The 5,818-nt window shown below is 32.5% G+C and overlaps 1 long non-coding RNA gene across 1 annotated transcript; it reads left to right on the forward strand.

Moving 5' to 3' along the window:
• The first annotated feature begins 1,350 nt into the window (after window positions 1-1,350).
• Window positions 1,351-3,851, forward strand: LOC113301544. Its single transcript, XR_003336366.1, has 2 exons — window positions 1,351-3,001; window positions 3,632-3,851. It is a non-coding gene; the product is annotated as an uncharacterized LOC113301544 (long non-coding RNA).
• The last annotated feature ends 1,967 nt before the right edge of the window (window positions 3,852-5,818 follow it).

Below are 5,818 nucleotides of genomic sequence, written 5' to 3' on the forward strand. Positions count from 1 at the left end.
GTTTGGTAAGAATATCAGCCAATTATTGTTCGTAAGGCACAAATTCCATACTTATGATACCATTTTCATAGAGATCACGAATAAAATGGTACCTTATGTCAATGTGCTTTGTTCTTGAGTGCTCAACGGGATTCTCAGTGATTCGAATCACACTAGAGTTATCACAAAATATCTTCATTATTCCAGTATCAACTCCATAATCAGCTAGCATTTGTTTCATCCATAGAAGTTGAGTATAGCATGATCCAGCAACAATATATTCTGCCTCACATGTAGACAGGGATTGTGAATTTTGCTTCTTGCTATGCCAAGCTACAAGATATAGTCCTACATAGTAGAAACCCCCTGATGTACTTTTTCTGTCTTCTACACATCCTGCCCAATCAGCATCTGAATAAGCAGATAGATCAGTGTTAGTATCAAAAGTGTAAGATAAACCATACCCTGCATTGTGACTAATATATCGAATGATCCTTTTTGCAGCTGCAAGATGAGATTCCTTTAGATTTGCCTGAAACCTGGCAAAACAACCAACACTAAAAGAAATATCAGGTCTAGTAGCTGTAAGATACAAAAGGCTACCAATAATAGATCGATACAACTTTTGATCCACTTTTGCTCCTTTCTCATCTCTATGTAGTTTACCAGTAGTGGGAATGGGTGTCAATTTTGGAGAAGACTTATCCAGGACGAACCTTGTCACAAGATCTCGAGCATACTTTTCTTGGGATAAGTAAATTCCATCCTTATGTTGTTGAATTTGTAATCCTAAGAAGAATTTTAATTCACCAACATTGCTCATTTCAAATTCCTTAGCAAGAGAGACTTGGAAGTCCTTTGCAAATATTTCAGAAGTTGATCCATAGATGATATCATCTACATAGATTTGAGCAATAACCACATCTTTCTTTGACTTTCTCACTCGTTATAACGACATTAGTAACTTCAACTGATTCTGGAATTCTTTGACTTTCTCAATTGTCTCGGTTGGAGGCAATTCATCAGGAGGATTATCATGGCGAAAGTTACTAATGTCTTCGATGATAACATTAGCAGATTCCATCATGAATTTTGTCCTGAGATTAAACACTCGAAAACCACGACTATCAGAAGAAAGATACCTTCATCACTTTTGGTGTCGAATTTCCCTTTCTATTCTCGATCTTTCAGAATATAACACTTACTTCTAAACTGTAAAGACCCTCAAGCTCGTCAACGCTATTAAACTAGTCAAGAGACGTCTTAACCGCTAATTACTCGATTAGTCTAACACGAACGTTAATTAATAATAATTAATCTAACAACGATCTAGATACGAAACTAGTACCCTTGAATAGATCTCGAAAAGTTATGCGGAATGGACTACTCGAACGTGTCATTCGGATACCGGACGAAGAAGATATTAATAAATTTGTTTGAAGGGTAGAATTATCTTTTTGTCAAAGCACCATATGGCGGCCATATCTGAATCGTTGGGACCGAGTAGATAAACTTGATTTCCTTTCTTTTCTTATTCATTCTTCTTCTTCATTTTTTCTTTACTCTGTTTCTTCTCTTCCCATGTTCTTTCTCTTCCGTCTCTTCTGCGTGTGATTGAGAAAATAAATGGAGGCTCTGTGATCAAGATAAGGTGGAGAAGATCATGCAGTAGTCGCTTGTGATGGTTTTGAGGTCTGTTGTTGATTCGGAATCAAAGAGGAAGCAAATTAAGATTAGGGTTTTTGAGATTTTGTTTTGAATTTGTGTAGAGTTAATTAGTAATTGAATTGTTAACAGTTAAATAACGAAGGGGTTGATGTTTAATTGAAGTTGTAGTGTCGTTTTGGTGATTGAATCAAGAGCTAGGGTTTCATAAGAAATTCAAAGAAGAACCAGGTGACGAAGTGGTTGGATTAGGGGATTTAATTAAAGGATGGGTCTGTTCTTAATTGGTGTTTGATAGAAGTTGTGGAGTTGTTCTGAAGTTTTATTAAGAAATTGCAGAATTAGGGTTTTGTTCTTGAGGATGTTGCTTAAGGAAGAATTAGAATATGGGTTTGCTCGATCAAGAGATTTGAATTGATGTTCAGAACTCGAATTAGGAAAATAGAATTTGGGGGATTACTTTAGGGTTTCTGAGAAACAGTAAAGGTGATGGGAAGCTGATAGATGCTGGTTGAAGAAGAGGTGGTGAATCAGCTCAAGGAAAAGAAGAAAGTAAGTCAATTGCTGCAATAGAACTATCTTGAGGTAATTACTCTCTCAGTAACTCAGTAAAGTTATTAATTTCAATTAAAGAATTTATAAGTTATGGATGTGGATGAATATATGATGAAATTGAAGTATATATGAATGTTTAGTGTTCTGCAAGAAGAAATACCACTACAGATTGTCATAATGTGAAACTGTGTTGAATCTGGTAGATGGTTGTTATCTGAGTTACAATTTAACTGAGCCGTGTAGTGGTTTAAATTGAGTTCTTAAGTGGAGTGATAAATGTTATTGAGATTGTGAATTTCAGATGTTGATGCTACTGCAATGGTTGGTTAGGGATAGATGAATGTTATTACAGTAAAGATTGAATATAACTGATGTTGTTTGTGGTAATGGGTTTGTTTGTGTTGAGATGGAATTACTGGTAAATCCAAGATGGGATGAGTTTAGATGAATGTTAGGCAGGGAAGAATATCCGAAGACGTATAACTGGTGGTGAAGGCATTAGTTGAAGTTGCAACTGCAGAATTGAAGTAGAGTAGTATTGTTATGCGGAATTGGAGCAGTTATGGAGTTATATGATTTAAGTCTAGTGGAGGTGTTATATTCAGAATGATAATGACTTAGGATTGCAGAGGTGTTGAAATTGATTGACATGAATCAGATGTATGGGTTAGGTATGAGTTGCGCAAGTGAAATGGAGATGAGGTTTGGTAGTGGCTTTGCAGGTGACTTGGTTTGGTTAGTTGAAGTGATTTGGTTGAGTAAAGATTGAGGAATGAAGTGTTTCTTAGAACTCCAATTGCAGGTAAACTGTAATTAGTGTTTGTAATTAGATTCGAAGTTGTTTTAAATGAATGAATTGTATAATGAAATCTGTAATAGAAGTTTAGCTTAGGATTGTGGTATTTTAGTCATCCTAGTTAGTTGTGTGACTGAGTTAGTTTAGCTGACTCGTTGTCTGACTGAGTCGGATATATTGAATCACCGATTTTGTGATTTGGCTCAGTGACCAAACCAGTAATTAGTTGACCATATTTTGACTCCTTTGGCTTTGGACTTGACCTGCGACTGACGTTGACTATTGGTTGACCCTGTTGACTGTTAGAGACTGTTAGTTGACCCATATGGGTTGGACCATAGTTTAATGGGCTGGCTTAACAAACTCGGGCTTTTGGCTAGAATTCTTAATGAGAGTCTTTGGACAACTTATGGTCTGAATAGACCTTTGGTTTCTGATACAAAGTTGTATATCTTCATAAGACTTAGCTATTGGACTGTAAAATCAATCTAATTGAATTAATAAATCTTATACATGTTAAATATAGATAATAAAAAGGTGTAGAATCATAAATGGGCTTAGAACCATTAGTTAGACTTGTATGATTCTTGTGTGAGCCATTTGGCTAGAATCTTAGAGTTCTTGTGTGATTAACAGTTAGTTATTAACAACGATCAATTCAAAGGATGAACCAGTGGATCGTGGATCTCGAGGTAGGCGTGGCTTGTCATCAATAGAGGTGGAAATTTATATTTAACTCTATTGTAATTATTGTTGTTTTCCTTTACAAAAGTTTATGTTTAACAAATTCATGCATTGTCTGGTTGTGCTTTCCATGCATTTGTTTAACTTTGAATTACGAAAGTTCTGTTATTTCTTTTAATCTTTCCATTGCTTGGAAAGGAATTGTAATGCTTTGTTTGTCTTTACGAATTGTTTGGGAAATAAGAATTTCCATTTGATTGTTTGGAAATGAGAATTTCCATATGTGGTATATAGGATACTGCTCCTTCATTTATATCTACATGAATTCGAGCGTTTATGCAATCACTAGGTGCGGGACGAGTCACCATTATTATATATTGTTGGTAAGGAGTTAGTTCCATATACATGATTGTTTACCTATGTGAAATTGATTGCGCCTTAAAGTTCAGGGAAAACATGAATTGTTTTCAAATCATTTTCAATGATTACATGAAAGTTCAATGTTAATTCCTACGGGGAACCCCTTTTAGGGATGATGTGCTCACCCATTCCCATTTTCAGTTTTAGAGACAGATAAGAGTTACGCAGCGGAAACTTCGAGGAGTTGAGTTCGTTAGTTGGTTAACTTTTGTTATGTTTGTTATGTTGTATATTCTATTTGTAAACCAAATGACTATTGTATATGTATCATTTGAGAGAAGTTATTGTATATATATATATATTATATATATATATATATATACATTTCTGAGCGGGGCTAGTTTTGGGTTAAGTTTTATAGAAGATTTCTTAATTGAATGTTTAAGTAATTTATTAGATTCGTAGTGCCTCTTTGTTTAGTTAAACTTTTGGATTAGTCAGCTGCTAGCTTTGGAGGCGCTACAGTGTTGGTATCAGAGATCACTATTAGATCTTATATGGGAAACATTAGTTAATAGCCAATGCCAGTTAGTGAAATAGATTAGTTTAGAATTGGGTTGGGTTTGTGAGATAAATCTTAATCACTAAAATCTATCGATAATTAAAATAATTATTTGATTGATTGTTTTATTTGTTTGGTTGTTTGTTTATTGAAGTAAAAATTGTAGGATACACCAGTTACTTTAGCCAATAAGGATTTGAGAATAATTAATCTAAAAAGTGTGAACACGTAGACAATTCAACACTAAAAATAGTGAGATTAGTATTATTCATAAATCTTGGAAGTCACATAGAAACTTATCGAGTATGTTGCCTTATATGTAGAATCAATAGTTTATAACTACATAAAGGTTAGTGATATTTTTGGGACTCAATAATATTTATAAGAGTAAGGATAATAGTTCAACCACCAATGTTAATAATAAAAATATTATAATAATATTAATAATTTAATTACAATAATAGTTATAGATGATAATAATAGTAAAATAATTTTAATAAAGTAGTGTTAGCATTTCTCAGTAAGTATCCTATTGTACTTAACTTAACTAAAACTTTAATAAGGATATATAACGATAAAAATAATAAATTATGATTGAATAGTTATATAAAATTAATAACGTTGTTCTACGTTTAAATTTTGTAAATTAAACTAATGACAATTAGAAATATAAGTTTTGTGTTTAAATTAGACAGTTAAAATAATACTTATTAGGCGTTAGACGTAAAAGGTGAAGATATAATGTATATAATTAAAAGACTCAACTTGTTAATAATCATGTACTGAAATTATCTTTAGGCTAACAAATGATCCAGTAAATCTTTAAAATGAAATAAATATATAAGAAGTAGTAACAATAGCATTCGGATGTTTAGTGTACTATTAGAATTGAAAGAAAATAGATTCATATATAGTTAGAATCCTTCTTCGTAAATAGATTCGATCATTTTGAAATGGAAAATTAGTATGATGAAGTTAAACTGTTAGAATTTAAATTAATATTAAATGGAGCATAACTTCAATTAAGATATCGTTAACAAATGTATTTCAATAAAACAATGATTAGGATTAAATAGCTATTGAAAATTATTATGCTTATCCACGATTAAGTTTTTTAAAGTTAATTAATAAAAAAAATTAGAATTATATGTTTTTGCGTTTAAACCAGATACTTAATATAAGATTTATTCGTTAGGATTAAGAAGATGAGGTTATTA

This window comes from Papaver somniferum, chromosome 8, assembly GCF_003573695.1.
Source record: "Papaver somniferum cultivar HN1 chromosome 8, ASM357369v1, whole genome shotgun sequence".
Taxonomy (NCBI): Eukaryota; Viridiplantae; Streptophyta; class Magnoliopsida; order Ranunculales; family Papaveraceae; genus Papaver; species Papaver somniferum.